The sequence below is a fragment of the Hylobates moloch genome, unplaced genomic scaffold, assembly GCF_009828535.3.
Source record: "Hylobates moloch isolate HMO894 unplaced genomic scaffold, HMol_V3 SCAFFOLD_3, whole genome shotgun sequence".
NCBI classification, from domain to species: Eukaryota; Metazoa; Chordata; class Mammalia; order Primates; family Hylobatidae; genus Hylobates; species Hylobates moloch.
This window is the reverse complement of record NW_026652278.1, coordinates 97,772,450-97,788,102: the sequence shown is the minus strand read 5'-3', so window position 1 is coordinate 97,788,102 and position 15,653 is coordinate 97,772,450. Positions and strand designations below refer to the sequence as shown.

Below are 15,653 nucleotides of genomic sequence, written 5' to 3'. Positions count from 1 at the left end.
TATGTGTGTACATATGTATAAGTCTATATACATATATAGCACATACAAAAATTCAGTTTCAACAAATATTTATTGAATAACTATTACATGAGAGTCACTGTGTTAGCTACTGAGGATATCAAAGTTATTAAAGTACAGTTGATTCTTACTATTTGCAGTAGCTTTGTTCTATAAAGTAACTGCAAATACTGAATTAGCCAATACTAAACTGTTTCTCTTAGGAGAAATATAGCATTAGGTTCCTGCAAGCCTCTGGCTACAACATTTTCATCAGTTGATGGATTCATAACCTTGTTTTATGTGTATTTGTTTGAAGACACCTGATTTCATATATTTTGTTCATTCATTCACATTGAACTTGTGGCCAACAGCATTATAGCTCATGCAATGGAGCTTATTTAACACAGATATTTTCTCTTTCAGGCACACCACAGCCTTCTTGCGCTTACAAACCACAGGCAGCACCTTGGCACCACATCTGGGGGCCATTGTGAACAGTGAAATAACCAACAAAAAGCACAAAAATCCAACAATTATGGCACTAAATGGACTGCAAAATGGACACTTGCTTATAGTATGAGAAATGAAACAAGAAGGCAGAGAATCGCCTTCTTCAACCTCAGCTGAGAATGTGTGCATTGGACGACTCAAATTTTTCACTTCTCTGTGCATGTCCAAGAATGGATTAGGGGGTTACAAGTAAATTGGAGCAAGTAGGCAAATTCCCAAGGAGAATTTGTGAATAATGTGGATCGACTTTATATATTCTTTTGCCATGATGTTGCAAAGATGGGCATTAAGAAATTACAAGTATAACAAATAGCACTGGAGGGAGGAGGAGATGAAGAGACTACAAATCCATACAATGAGGAAGCCTCAACTAAAATAAAGGTTCAAGGGCTGACTCCCCAAGGCCTAAAGGACAAAGAGTTATCCAGCGTGAAAGGGATTCTGGTTGGACAAATCATCACGTTGCATAGATCTGAGAGCAGGAGAGAAGGTGATTTTTTTTTTTTTTTCTAGTTCAGAATGACTGGAGCATAAAATAGGAAAGGCAGCATGGGAGAAAGTGAGACTTAAGAGGTGAGATCTTGAAGGATCTCACCTTTAAGATCCTTCAGGAAGCATCTTGGTAAAGAGTTTGGAATTCATTTTTAAGGGCATTGGAAAGCCCCTGAAGAGGCTGAAGTGTGGGGGAAGGATTTTTATCAATTTTGTATCTTAGAAGATTCCTCAGAATTACAGGGTGCAGGGTTGGGATGGGTGCAAAGAATGGTATGGGGAACATAGGGGATATTTCACTAGACCACATGGGAAGTGGTGATGGTTTGGGTGAGGGTGGTGGTCTACACCTGGGGAGAAGAGTGTGGATTTGGGAAGTTTGCTTGGAGAAGATAGAAATGAGTGATTCGAGATGATTCCCACGTCTCTGGCTCAACTTAGTAGGGCTGATGTTGGAAAAGCTGGGTTTGGTTTGACTTGGTTTGGTTTTCTTGGGATGGCATATGGTATTAGAAGACCTAATTTGAATGAAGTACCCACAGACATTTAAATGGAACTATCTAGGATGCAGATGAATGTATGGGTTTCTGGAGCTTAGAGAAAAAAAAAAACAGGCTGGAAGTGGAGATTTGGAATTCATCAGAATAAAGACTGTAACTAAAGCCATGCAAGTTAGAGAGTGAGGAGTGAAGTGAGAGTGGAGAGTGAGGTGAGAGTGGGGAGTGAGGTGAGAGTGGGGAGTGAGGTGAGAGTGAGGTGAGAGTGGGGAGTGAGGTGAGAGTGGGGAGTGAGGTGAGAGAGGGGAGAGCGGTGAGAGCGGGGAGTGAGGTGAGAGTGGGGAGTTAAGTGAGAGTGAGGAGTGAGGTAAGAGTGGTCTGTTTCTGGTGTCCCAGGTGTGGGCCAAGGAAAAGAATTTCTCAGAAGATCCTGGAGTCAGATGTCCACCTTCTCTGAGGTTGTAGGGGGTGAGTGTAATGTCCACCAATTACTCAGCTCTATCACTTTCTCAAATAATAATCATTCACATCTTTTGCATCCCAACGGTGTATCAGGCATGGTACTATGCACTTCACATAAGTTATTTCAGTTAAACCTCACAGGAATCATGCAAAGTGGGTATTATTTCCATTTTAGATTTTTAAAAGTGAGGCTCAAAGAGGTTGAACCTTATTAACAAGATTGTATCCCTCATGAAGGTAGGTACCATGTCTTACCCAACTGAGTGATCATTAGAAACTGTAAATCTGATGATCCCATCTCCATACTCACCAAATTCTTCCACAGCTCCCCCTGCCTTTAGGATAAAATTCAAACCCCACAACGTTGTTTGCAAACCCTTCAAGGTGCACCCCTGGTTTATCTCTCCAGCCTCAGCTTCCCTGCCTTGACACCTCTTCTTCAACCTCCCCCCATACACCCTGAGCCAGTGGCTCCCTATATGAGCTAATAATAGGAACTCTGGCACTCATTCCCTGATAATGTGATTCATTAAGTCTGGGTGGGGTCCATTAAAATATTTGTATTTTTAAAAACTCTCCAGCCAGTATTGGGAACACTACTTTATGAATTAGTCCTTCAGGTTTCATGTCCTCAAATGTGCATGTCTCCACAAGTCTGCACAAACACTTTCTGTCTATCTTCCTCTTAGCTTGGGAATTCCTACACATCTTCAGCTGCCAACTAAGGTATGCTTTTCTTCAGGAAACCTTTCCTGAACCTCAAGTGTGGGTTAAGCAGCATCTTCCATAATACCTGGTTCTTCTGTATTACAGCACCTATCACTCCATGTAGTTGTGGTTTCTTTGTCTTTGACCCTGAACTGTAAGTTCCAGGAGGGTTAGGACTCTTTCTGTCTCATTCATTTTTGTATGCCTGGTTTCTAGCAGTTAGCAGATACTCAACTAATATTCATTGAATTTGATTGTTTGCAAACTCGTAGCCTTAAAAGAAAGCTTTCACTGTGGATGCAACAAACCAAACTAAACTCCTACTAAATGGTGAAGGCAGGACACGAGTCAGGTTCTACCCAAATGTGAGGGCGAAGCCACCTTCTCTCTGTAACACGTTGCCTTACCTGATTGCTGAGAGAAGTGACAGCAGCAATATTGGAGGGCTGGTTCTCAATACTAAATCTAAATACAATTTCTGATAGTTAGGACATACTTCTAAATTCTGATGTATTCATAAGCTCATTTGGAAAATAGTTAATTGATGTTCTTTGTAAAATTCTACAATAAAGATTTTTATGTAATACTAAAGAAATGATTATATTTTCAATTGTCTTCTATGCTGTAACTTTATTACACTTCTATGCATTAGGATGCTCTCAAATCAAAATACTATAAACATGAATGTATTAACCTTGAAATATCCAACACTATTTAATCCTAATTACCCTTTGAGGCAGTTAGTGGTGGTAGTTGGAGCAGTAGTATTTGCATGTCATAGATGAAGAAAACCCAGAGGAATAAATTAATATGTAAAAGGTAAAATGACAGAGTGGCAGAAGCAGGATTTGATTCCAGATCTGTCTGTCCCCAGAGCCCCCTCACAATATTGTGATTTGTAAATTCTAACCATATACTTGGCTCAAATGAGGCCATGCACATGTAAATTCAAAAGCAAAAACAGGGGCTCTTAGAATTTCAGGGGACTTCAAAAGCATAGCCCCAAAGCTCAACTTTTCCAAGGATCATCTTGGTCCAATTGTGTTCCTATGAAGGGATACTTTATAAATTACTGGGTAATGTATAAACATGATAAGTTTATTTGGCTTATGGTTCTGCAGGCTTTACAAGAAACATGGTGCCAGCATCTGCTTCTGGTGAGGGCCTCAGGAAGTTTCCACTCATCGTGGAAGGTGAAAGGAAGCAGGCATCACATGGTAAAAGGAAGGAAGCAAGAGAGGGGAGGGAGGTGCCAGACTTTTTAAAAGACTTTTAACAATCAGTTCTGGTGGGAACTAATAGACCAAGAAGAACTCACTCATTACGAAGCTGGCACAAAGGCGTTCATAAGGGATCAGCTCCCATGACCCAAACTCCTCCCATTAGGCACCACTCCAACACTGGGGATCAAATTTCAACATGCGATTTGGAGGGGAAAATATCCGAACTATCTCAATGATGTTATAGATGTCAATAGTCTCATACATTTGTCAATAACAAAATCACAGAACTTTTTTTTTTCTCAAGAAAAACGGGAGGAATTCTGGACAGATGATAGTGGCAAAGTGTTTGAATCTTACTCTTCCTATGAAAACAGTGCAGATAGTAGAGCAAAACACAAAACACAATGGACAATATACACCACATGAGGTGAACGAGGTATCCACACTGACCCCAAAGCACAAGCAGACCTGGAGGGACAAACTAGCAACCACAGTGGGAGGGCAGAGGCATTTGTGAAGGTCTTGAGAGCCAAGAAACCCCAAAGGGCCATGAAGTTCTCACTGGAAAGTTCCAGAACAGCAGCAGAAGCAGCTGGGAATTGACTTTTCAGGCTGTGATGAACAGATAAGGCTACAGTGCCACAAAGTCTGAAGGTGCTAAGGCCTGAGTTCCATGAATTCGTAAAACTACAAACTGAAGCCTTTTCTGGGACAAAGCCCTGCACGGAAGAGAAACTACAGGGAATTGCATCATCCAAATTGAGCAAGGCAGAGACACTGGGATGAAGGCCTAAGAAAGTTCAGATAAAAAGAGAGGGTGGAAGCAGAGGGGCCAGAATACACCCTGCATCACTGTGAAGATGACAATGGAATCCTGGGAATCAAGAAAGTAGCAGTGCCATCCTAGTCCACATCTCCCTTCTAAAAGACCAGGAAAACTCATTTCACTTACAAATGAGCAAGGGCTGGGTGCAGTGGCTTACACTTGTAATCTCATCTCTTTGGAAGGCTGAGGCAGGCGGATCACTTGAGTTCAGGAGGTTGAGACCAGCCTGGCCAACAAAGGGAAATCGCATCTCTACTATAATACAAAAATTAGCTGGTCATGGTGGCATGCACCTGTAATCCCAGCTATTTGGGAGGCTGAGGCATGAGAATCGCTTGAACCTGGGAGGCGGAGGTTGCAGTGAGCTGAGATCACGCCACTGCACTCCAGCCTGGGCAACAGAGCAAGACTCTGTCTCAAAAAGAAAAAAAAAAAGCAATATAAAAAAGACTCCAGTCAATTTCCATATATAGTCATTATAAGAAATAAAAAACATGAACAGACACTTCTCAAAAGAAGACATTTATGTGGCCAACAAACATATGAAAAAAAGCTCAATATCACTGATTGTTAGAGAAATGCTAATCAAAATCACAATGAGGTATCATCTCATGCCAGTAAGAATGACGATCATTAAAAAGTCAAGAAACAACATGCTCGTGAGTCTGTGGAGAAATAGGAATACTTGTACACTGTTGGTGGGAGTGTAAATTAGTTCGACCATTGTGGAAGACAGTGTGGTGATTCCTCAAGGATCTAGAACTAGAAATACAATTTGACCTGGCCATCCCATTACTGGGTATATACCCAAAGAAATATAAATCATTCTATTATAAAGATACATGCACATATATGTTTATCGCAGCACGATTCACAATAGCAAAGACATGGAATCAACCCAAATGCCCATCAATGATACACTGGATAAAGAAAATATGGTACATATATACACCACAGAATATTATGCAGCCATAAAAAGGAATGAGATAATGTCCTTTGCAGGGACATGGATGAAGCTGGAAGCCATTATCCTCAGCAAACTAACACAGGAACAGAAAATCAAACAACACATGTTCTCACTCATAAGTGGGAGCTGAACAATGAGAACACATAGACACAGGGAGGGGAATAACACACATTGGGGCCTGTTGGGGCACGGAAGGAGGGAGAGCATCAGGATAAATAACTAAGGCATGCAGGGCTTAATACCTAGGTGATGGGTTAATAGGTGCAGCAAACCACCTTGGCACACATTTACCTATGTAACAAACCTGCACATTCTGCACATGTATCTTGGAACTTAGAATAAAAATAAAATAAAAATAAATAATAAAATAAAATTTCCCTGTAAAAATAAAAAAAGAGAATAAGGAGCAAAAATCATGCTCTTCTGATGAAAGCACATTAGAAAGACATGCCTACAAAACAGATGAAAACTGTAAGATAAAATTTCAATAGGAGCTAAAGGAAAATAAAAAAAGCAATGAAGGAAAAACCTAAATTAGAATTGCTAAAGTTGTAATTAGGTGATTAATTTAAAAAAACAACTTTTTAAAAGACAGATGAAAGACACCCATAAAGAATTAAATATAAAATAAAAATGCATTTTTGAAATGAAGGGTGAACTAGGAGCATAAGAACAAATAAAGATAATGGATAATCTTTTTCAATAGAAGATGTGAAAACTGAAGGGTAATGTAAAAATAGTTAACAAAAAATTCAAGGCAACAAATAGGCAGAGAAGATCTAACACACGTATGTAAGTCTCCAAGAAAGAAAACAAATCTCTACAATAGGGCATATTTAAAAATCTAGAATAAAAAAATCTTTTTCCTGAAATAAATAAAACCTGGGAGTATAATGAAAAGTTATATATTTGGAAAAATTGACCCAGAGTGGGGTAATATAAAGATATATTCTGGTACAACTTCTGGACTTAAAAAAAAAAAAAAATCTATAATCAGCCAAGCAAAAAGACAAGTCACTTTTTTTTTCTTTTCTTTTTTTTTTTTTTGAGATAGAGTTTCACTCTTTTGCCCAGGCTGAAGTGAACTGGCACGATCTCGGCTCACTGCAACCTCCGCCCCCTAGGTTCAAGTGATTCTCCTGGCTAAGCCTCCCGAGTAGCTGGGGTTACAGGTACATGCAACCATGCCCGGCTAATTTTTGTATTTTTAGTAGAGACAGGGTTTCACCATGTAGGCCAGGCTGGTCTCGAACTCTTGATCTCAAGTGATCCACCTGCCTCGGCCTCCCAAAGTGCTAGGATTACAGGCATGAGCCACCATGCCTGGCTGACCAAGTCACTTCTAAGGGAAAGAATAAGACATTATCATTAGACTTGCCACTAGTGATGTTTGATGATGAGGGGAAGGGAGTGACACTTCTAAGCTACTCAAGGAGAGAAAATGCAAATCAATGTTCTAATATTGAGTCAAAATGACCTTCAAAGTAAAATATATATATATATTTATATATATTTATATATATATTTATATATGTTTATATATATTTATATATATATATTTATATTTTTATATATTTATATATTTATATTTATATATATTTATATATATATAGTTGGAAGTATAAAATTGTATAAACATGGGAGGTTTCCAAGAATGATGTTAACACAGGCTCTTCACTTGAGAATGAATGTCAGATCTCCAAAAAGTTTAGAAGGACATTAACAAAAGGGCTGTCAGTGTCTTAAAATCCTCTATTGGCTTCATTTTTCTTTTGAATAATCATTAGTGTGACATTCAGGCATTTCCCGACCTGGCCCAACCTCAATCTTTTCTCTCCCAATCTTCTCTTTGGCACAGTCTACACTCCAGCCTCCTGGGATACTGTTTCCTAAAGTGCCAGGTTCCTGTATATCTTTGAATCTGTTGTTTTCTTTATTATTATTATTACTATACTTTAAGCTCTAGGGTACATGTGCTAAACATGCAGGTTTGTTACATATGTATGCATGTGCCATGTTGGTGTGCTGCACCCATTAACTCATCATTTACATGAGGTATATCTCCTAATGCTATCCTCCCCCATCCCTCCACCCCATGACAGGCCCTGGTGTGTGATGTTCCCCTTCCTGTGTCCAAGTGTTCTCATTGTTCACTTGCCACCCATGAGTGAGAACATGTGGTGTTTGGTTTTTTGTCCTTGAGATAGTTTGCTGAGAATGATGGTTTCCAGCTTCATCCATCTCCCTAAAAAGGACATGAACTCATCCTTTTTTATGGCTGTGTAGTATTCCATGGTGTATATGTGCCACATTTTCTTAATCCAGTGTATCACTGATGGACATTTGGGTTGGTTCCAAGTCTTTGCTATTGTGAATAGTGCTGCAATAAACATACGTATGCATGTGTCTTTACAGCAACATGATTTATAATCCTTTGGGTATATACCCAGTAATGGGATGGCTAGGTCAAATGGTATTTCTAGTTCTAGATCCTTGAGGAATCGCCACACTGTCTTCCACAATGGTTGAACTAGTTTACAGTCCCACCAACAGTGTAAAAGTGTTCCTATTTCTCCACATCCTCTCCTGTTGTTTCCTGACTTTTTAGTGATTGCCATTCTAACTGGTGTGAGATGGTATCTTATTGTGGTTTTGATTTGCATTTCTCTGATGGCCAGTGATGATGAGCATTTTTTCATGTGTCTGTTGGCTGCATAAATGTCTTCTTTTGAGAAGTGTCTGTTCATATCCTTCACCCATTTTTTGATGGGGTTGCTTGCTTTTTTCTTGTAAATTTGTTTGAGTTCTTTTTAGACTCTGGATATTAGCCCTTTGTCAGATGAGTAGATTGCAAAAATTTTCTCCCATTCTGTAGGTTGCCTGTTCACTCTCATAGTAGTTTCTTTTGCTGTGCAGAAGCTCTTTAGTTTAATTAGATCCCATTTGTCAATTTTGGCTTTTGTTGCCATTGCTTTTGGTGTTTTAGACATGAAGTCCTTGCCCATGCCTATGTCCTGAATGGTATTGCCTAGGTTTTCTTCTAGGATTTGTATGGTTTTAGGTCTAACATTTAAGTCTTTAATCCATCTTGAATTAATTTTTGTATAAGGTGTAAGGAAGGGATCCAGTTTCAGCTTTCTACATATGGCTAGCCAGTTTTCCCAGCATCAAATAGGGAACCCTTTCCTCATTGCTTGTTTTTGTCAGGTTTGTCAAAGATCAGATAGTTGTAGATGTGTGGTATTATTTCTGAGGGCTCTGTTGTGTTCCATTGCTCTATATCTCTGTTTTGGTACCAGTACCATGCAGTTTTGATTACTGTAGCCTTGTAGTATAGGTTGAAGTCATGTAGCGTGATGCCTGCAGCTTTGTTCTTTGGGCTTAGGATTGTCTTAGCAATGCAGGCTCTTTTTGGGTTCCATATCAACTTTAGTGTAGTTTTTTCCAATTCTGTGAAGAAAGTCATTGGTAGCTTGATGGGGATGGTATTAAATCTATAAATTACCTTGGGCAGTATGGCCATTTTCAAGATATTGATTCTTCCTATCCATGAGCATGGAATGTTCTTCCATTTGTTTGTGTCCTCTTTTATTTCATTGAGCAGTAGTTTGTAGTTCTCCTTGAAGAGGACCTTCACATCCCTTGTAAGTTGGATTCCTAGGTATCTTATTCTCTTTGAAGCAATTGTGAATGGGAGTTCACTCATGATTTGGCTGTTTGTCTGTTTTTGGTGTAGAAGAATGCTTGTGATTTTTGCACATTGATTTTGTATCCTGAGACTTTGCTGAAGTTGCTTATCAGCTTAAGGAGATTTGGGGCGGAGACGATGGGGTTTTCTAAATATACAATCATGTCATCTGCAAACAGGGACAATTTGACTTCCTCTTTTCCTAATTGAATACCCTTTATTTCTTTCTCCTGCCTGATTGCCCTGGCCAGAACTTCCGGCACTATGTTGAATAGGAGTGGTGAGAGAGGGCATTCCTGTCTTGTGCCAGTTTTCAAAGGGAATGCTTCCAGTTTTTGTCCATTCAGTATGATACTGGCTGTGGGTTTTTCATAAATAGCTCTTATTATTTTGAGATATGTCCCATCAATATCTAATTTATTGAAGTTTTTAGCATGAAGGGCTGTTGAATTTTGTCAAAGGCCTTTTCTGCATCTATTGAGATAATCGTGTGGTTTTTGTCTTTGGTTCTGTTTATATGCTGGATTACGTTTATTGATTTGCATATGTTGAACCAGCCTTGCATCCCAGGGATGAAGCCCACTTGATCATGGTGGATAAGCTTTTTGATGTGCTGCTGGATTCAGTTTGCCAGTATTTTACTGAGGATTTTTGCATCAATGTTCATCAGGGATATTGGTCTAAAATTCTCTTTTTTTGTTATGTCTCTGCCAGGCTTTGGTAACAGGATGATGCTGGCCTCATAAAATGAGTTAGGGAGGATTCCCTCTTTTTCTATGGATTGGAATAGTTTCAGAAGGAATGGTACCAGCTCCTCCTTGTACCTCTGGTACAATTCGGCTGTGAATCTGCCTGATCCTGGACTTTTTTTTGGTTGGTAGGCTATTAATTATTGCCTCAATTTCAGAGCCTGTTATTGGTCTATTGAGGGATTCAACTTCTTTCTGGTTTAGTCTTGGGAGGGTGTATGTTTCCAGGAATTTATCCATTTCTTCTAGATTTTCAAGTTTATTTGCATAGAGGTGTTTATAGTATTCTGTGATGGTAGTTTGTGTTTCTGTGGGATCGGTGGTGATATCCCCTTTATCATTTTTTATTGTGTCTATTTGATTCTTTTCTCTTTTCTTCATTATTAGTCTTGCTAGTGATCTATCAATTTTGTTGATCTTTTCAAAAAACCATCTCCTGGATTCATTGATTTTTTGAAGGGTTTTTTGTGTCTCTATTTCCTTCAGTTCTGCTCTGATCTCAGTTATTTCTTGCCTTCTGCTAGCTTTTGAATGTGTTTGCTCTTGCTTCTCTAGTTCTTTCAATTGTGATGTTAGGGTGTCTATTTTAGATCTTTCCTGCTTTCTCTTGTGGGCATTTAGTGCTATAAATTTCCCTCTACATACTGCTTTAAATGTGTCCCAGAGATTATCATATGTTGTATCTTTGTTCTCATTGGTGTCAAAGAACATCTTTATTTCTGCCTTCATTTTGTTATCTACCCAGTAGTCATTCAGGAGCAGGTTGTTCAGTTTCCATGTAGTTGAGCGGTTTTGAGTGAGTTTCTTAATCCTGAGTTCTAGTTTGATTGCACTGTGGTCTGAGAGATAGTTTGTTATAATTTCTGTTCTTTTACATTTGCTGAGGAGTGCTTTACTTCCAACTATGTGGTCAATTTTGGAATAAGTGCGATGTGGTGCTGAGAAGAATGCATATTCTGTTGATTTGGGGTGGAGAGTTCTGTAGATGTCTATTAGGTCCACTTGGTGCAGAGCTGAATTCAATTCCTGGATATCCTTGTTAATTTTCTGTCTTGTTGATCTGTCTAATGTTGATGGTGGGGTGTTAAAAGTCTCCCATTATTATTGTGTGGGAGTCTCAGTCTCTTTGTAGGTCTCTAAGGACTTGCTTTATGAATCTGGGTGCTCCTGTATTGGGTGCATATATATTTAGGATAGTTAGCTCTTCTTGTTGAATTGATCCCTTTATCATTATGTAATGGCCTTCTTTGTCTCTTTTGATCTTTGTTGGTTTAAAGTCTGTTTTATCAGAGACTAGGATTGCAACCCCTGCCTTTTTTTGTATTCCATTTGCTTGGTAGATCTTCCTCCATCCCTTTATTTTGAGCCTATGTGTGTCTCTGCACGTGAGATGGGTCTCCTGAATACAGCACACTGATGGATCTTGACTCTTTATCCAATTTGCCAGTCTGTGTCTTCTAATTGGAGCATTTAGCCCATTTACATTTAAGGTTAAATAGGTGTGAATTTGATCCTGTCATTATGATGTTAGCTGGTTATTTTGGTCATTAGTTGATGCAGTTTCTTCCTAGCATCGGTGGTCTTTATAATTTGGCATGTTTTTGCAGTGGCTGGTACCAGTTGTTCCTTTCCATGTTTAGTGCTTCCTTCAGGAGCTCTTGTAGGGAAGGCCTGGTGGTGACAAAATCTCTCAGCATTTGCTTGTCTGTAAGGATTTTATTTCTCCTTCACTTATGAAGCTTAGTTTGACTGGATATGAAATTCTGGGTTGAAAATTCTTTTATTTAAGAATGTTGAATATTGGCCTCCACTCTCTTTTGGCTTGTAGGGTTTCTGCAGAGAGATCCACTGTTAGTCTGATGGGTTTCCCTTTGTGTGTAACCCGACCTTTCTCTCTGGCTGCCCTTAACATTTTTTCCTTCATTTCAACTTTGGTGAATCTGGGAATTATGTGTCTTGGAGTTGCTCTTCTCAAGGAGAATCTTTGTGGCATTCTCTGTATTTCCTGAATTTGAATGTTGGCCTGCCTTGCTGGGTTGGGGAATTTCTCCTGGATAATATCCTGCAGAGTGTTTTGCAACTTGGTTCCATTCTCCCCGTCACTTTCAGGTACACCAATCAGACGTAGATTTGGTCTTTTCACATAGTCCCATATTTCTTGGAGGCTTTGTTTGTTTATTTTTACTCTTTTTTCTTTAAACTTCTCTTCTTGCTTCATTTCATTCATTTGATCTTCAATCACTGATACCCTTTCTTCCAGTTGATCTAATCAGCTGCTAAAGCTTGTGCATTCATCATGTAGTTCTCGTGCCATGGTTTTCAACTCCATCAGGTCATTTAAGGACTTCTCTACACTGGTTATTCTAGTTAGCCATTCATCTAATCTTTTTTCAAGGTTTTTAGCTTCTTTGTGATGGTTCAAACTTCCTCCTTTAGCTCGGAGAGGTTTGATCGTCTGAAGCCTTCTTCTCTCAACTCGTCAGTCATTCTCCGTCCAGCTTTGTTCCCTTGCTGGCAAGGAACTGCGTTCCTTTGGAGGGGGAGAGGCACTCTGATTTTTAGAATTTTCAGCTTTTCTGCTCTGTTTTTTCCCCATCTTTGTGGTTTTATCTACCTTTGGTCTTTGATGATGGTGACGTACAGATGGGGTTTTGGTGTGAATGTCCTTTCTGTTTGTTAGTTTTGGTGGTTCTAAGATGGCTGAATAGGAACAGCTCTAGTCTACAGCTCCCAGTGTGAGTGACACAGAAGACGAGTGATTTCTGCATTTCCAGCTGAGGTACCAGGTTCATCTCACTGAGGCTTGTCGGACAGTGGCTGCAGGACAGTGGGTGCAGCCCACTGAGCGTGAGCCAAAGCAGAGCAAGGCATTGCCTCACCCGGGAAGCACAAGGGGTCAGGGAATTCCCTTTCCTAGCCAAGGAAAGCTGTGACAGATGGCACCTGGAAAATCGGGTCACTCCCACCCTAATACTGTGCTTTTCCAATGTTCTTAGCAAATGGCACACCAGGAGATTATATCCCATGCCTGGTTCAGGAGGTTCCCACACCCACAGAGCCTCACTCATTGCTGGCACAGCGGTCTGAGATGGAATTGCAACATGGCAGAAAGGCTGGTGGAGGGGCGCCCGCCATTGCTGAGGCTTGAGTAGGTAAACAAAGAGGCCGGGAAGCTTGAACTGCGTGGAGCCCACCGCAGCTCAAGGAGCCTGCCTGTCTCTGTAGATTCCATGTCTGGGGTCAGGGCATAGCCGAACAAAAGGCAGCAGAAACCTCTGTAGACTTAAATGTCCCTGTCGGACAGCTTTGAAGAGAGTGGTGGTTCTCCCAGCATGGAGTTGAGATCTAAGAACGGACAGACTGCCTCCTCCAGTGAGTCCCTGACTCCCGAGTAGTGTAACTGGGAGGCACCCCCCAGTAGGGGCAGACTGACACCTCACACGGCCGGGTACCTCTCTGAGATGAAGCCTCCAGAGGAACGATCAGGCAGCAACATTTGCTGTTCAGCAATATTCACTGTTCTGCAGTCTCCACTGCTGATACCCAGGCAGACAGGGTCTGGAGTGGACCTCCAGGAAACTCCAACAGACCTGCAGCTGAGGGTCCTGACTGTTAGAAGGAAAACTAACGAATCTGTTATTTTCTTTACTGGGAGTCCCTTTCGAACTCCCACAAACTCCTACTTAGCCCTGCAAACTCTAACTCAACTTTTAATAGCAGCCAATTATTTGCTTAGGCTCAATTATGGGCAACGAGGTCTGAGATGACGTCTCTGATGAATCCTCTGGGAGTTCTCCTACTTATAGGCAGGAATCATCACAGGTCACACCAAGGAATGGCAAAATACAAAGGAAAATATCCGGGATCAGCTACACTTTGGTTTGTCCAAGCACACTTTCCGTGTTACAACTTATCTCCTCTATACGCATGTTCCCTGATGGACTTTTTGAGCTGCAGAATTGACTAATCCTAAAATCTGATGTGGTCATTCACAGCTAAAGGCATCTGCAGCCTTTTGTTCTTCATGTTGTAATAATTTTCTTACAGATACTTCCCCCATTAATTCTTGAGCTCTTACAGGACAAAGAGACTCAGTCTTCTTGTTCTTTGATTCTCCCTTGGGATATAGGCTCATGTTTATCACTCAGTGAACATTCAATAAATATTTGTTGAATTGTGAAAAATAAAAAAGGGGGTTTTAACTTTAAGATACTTAGCCACAGTTACAAACACTTAAAAGGAACAGAGTATTAGCTATGTCTGATGGAATATAAATTGATGAGATCAGTTCAACAAGCCAAATTCCAAATCAGTTTTGCTCCTCCAGAGTTGACCTCACAGCGACTACTGACTTCCCGATTCTCTGGTTGCTTCATCAGTAGAGACGATCAGCCACAGCACTGGGGCCATACTGGGAAAAATGACAAAAGTGATCACATCTGCCTCTGATCCAAGAACTTCCTAAGGTGCATGGTATGAGATATCAGGAGCCAAAGTCCTCGTGAGATCATGGGCACAGCTCAACAGGGTCCCATAAGATTCCTAATGGCTCCCAATCTGTGGGGCAGGGAAATGTTAGGCTCAAAACCCTGCAGGTCCCTACGAAGTTTGTTTGTTTTGAAGGTGAGATTTCTTTCTTTTCTTTTCTTTTTTCCTTTTTAGATTTAAAGATTTTAAACATATGACGTCTTGCCTCGCATAGTTTCTATGGAAAGGGAGGCAGTATATCTGAGGATGGAAAAAGTAATTATTCTGCCAAAACTGTCTTTCACTAATGCTGAACGACTGGGCAAATTCACCACATTTTCCACCTTCTCACATGTCTTTAAAACCTAGTCGTTGCCAGTTTCACCACTGGTACAATATTGGTTATGCACAATTCAAATGTTCATCTGTAATGGCAAAACCCTTAATAATAACAATGATAGTAAAAATAACAGGCTAAATTTTGCAATTTATAAAGGACTTCCACATGCATTATCTCATATGATCTTCACAATGTTGTCTTAAGGGGGCATGAAATTTTTGTTCTATAGACACAAAGGCTTGAGGTTCATGTATAGTTAGTGACAAAACAAAAAACGTAGATTTTCTGAAATCTTGTTTAACATTTTTTCACTATATACTGTGCACTTAAGACTTGAAAGCACCAACAATTATTTATTAAATTAAATCTAGTTCATACAGAATCAAAAGAAACTTCATTACTTAGGAGATTAGTAATTTTTAAAAAAGATGAAGTTATTTTACCAAGATCATTCCCTAAGACAAACAAAAACAGTCATTGAAAAAGAGAATATGAAATGCCTTTATAATGGCACTAAAGTAAAGGTTGGATGCTTAAATAAATAGGAAAAGGTGTCAAGTTCAAAGTAAACAAAATCAAATAGAATGCACAAATAAGATGAAAAATATAAAACAGCAAATACATTTGGTTAAAATTCAGCTAATGGGAAAAATATTAAGACATTATTTGCAGATTAATGTATAAAACAGAAAACTGGGTGTTTTGGTGTAAAGCAATTAAATTA

General features: G+C 39.8%; 1 protein-coding gene across 4 annotated transcripts in view; it reads right to left on the bottom strand.

The window, feature by feature from the left end:
- The window catches only part of ODAD2 (outer dynein arm docking complex subunit 2), a 188,147-nt gene that overhangs the window by 52,315 nt on the left and 120,179 nt on the right, over positions 1 to 15,653 (bottom strand). The window lies entirely within an intron of this gene.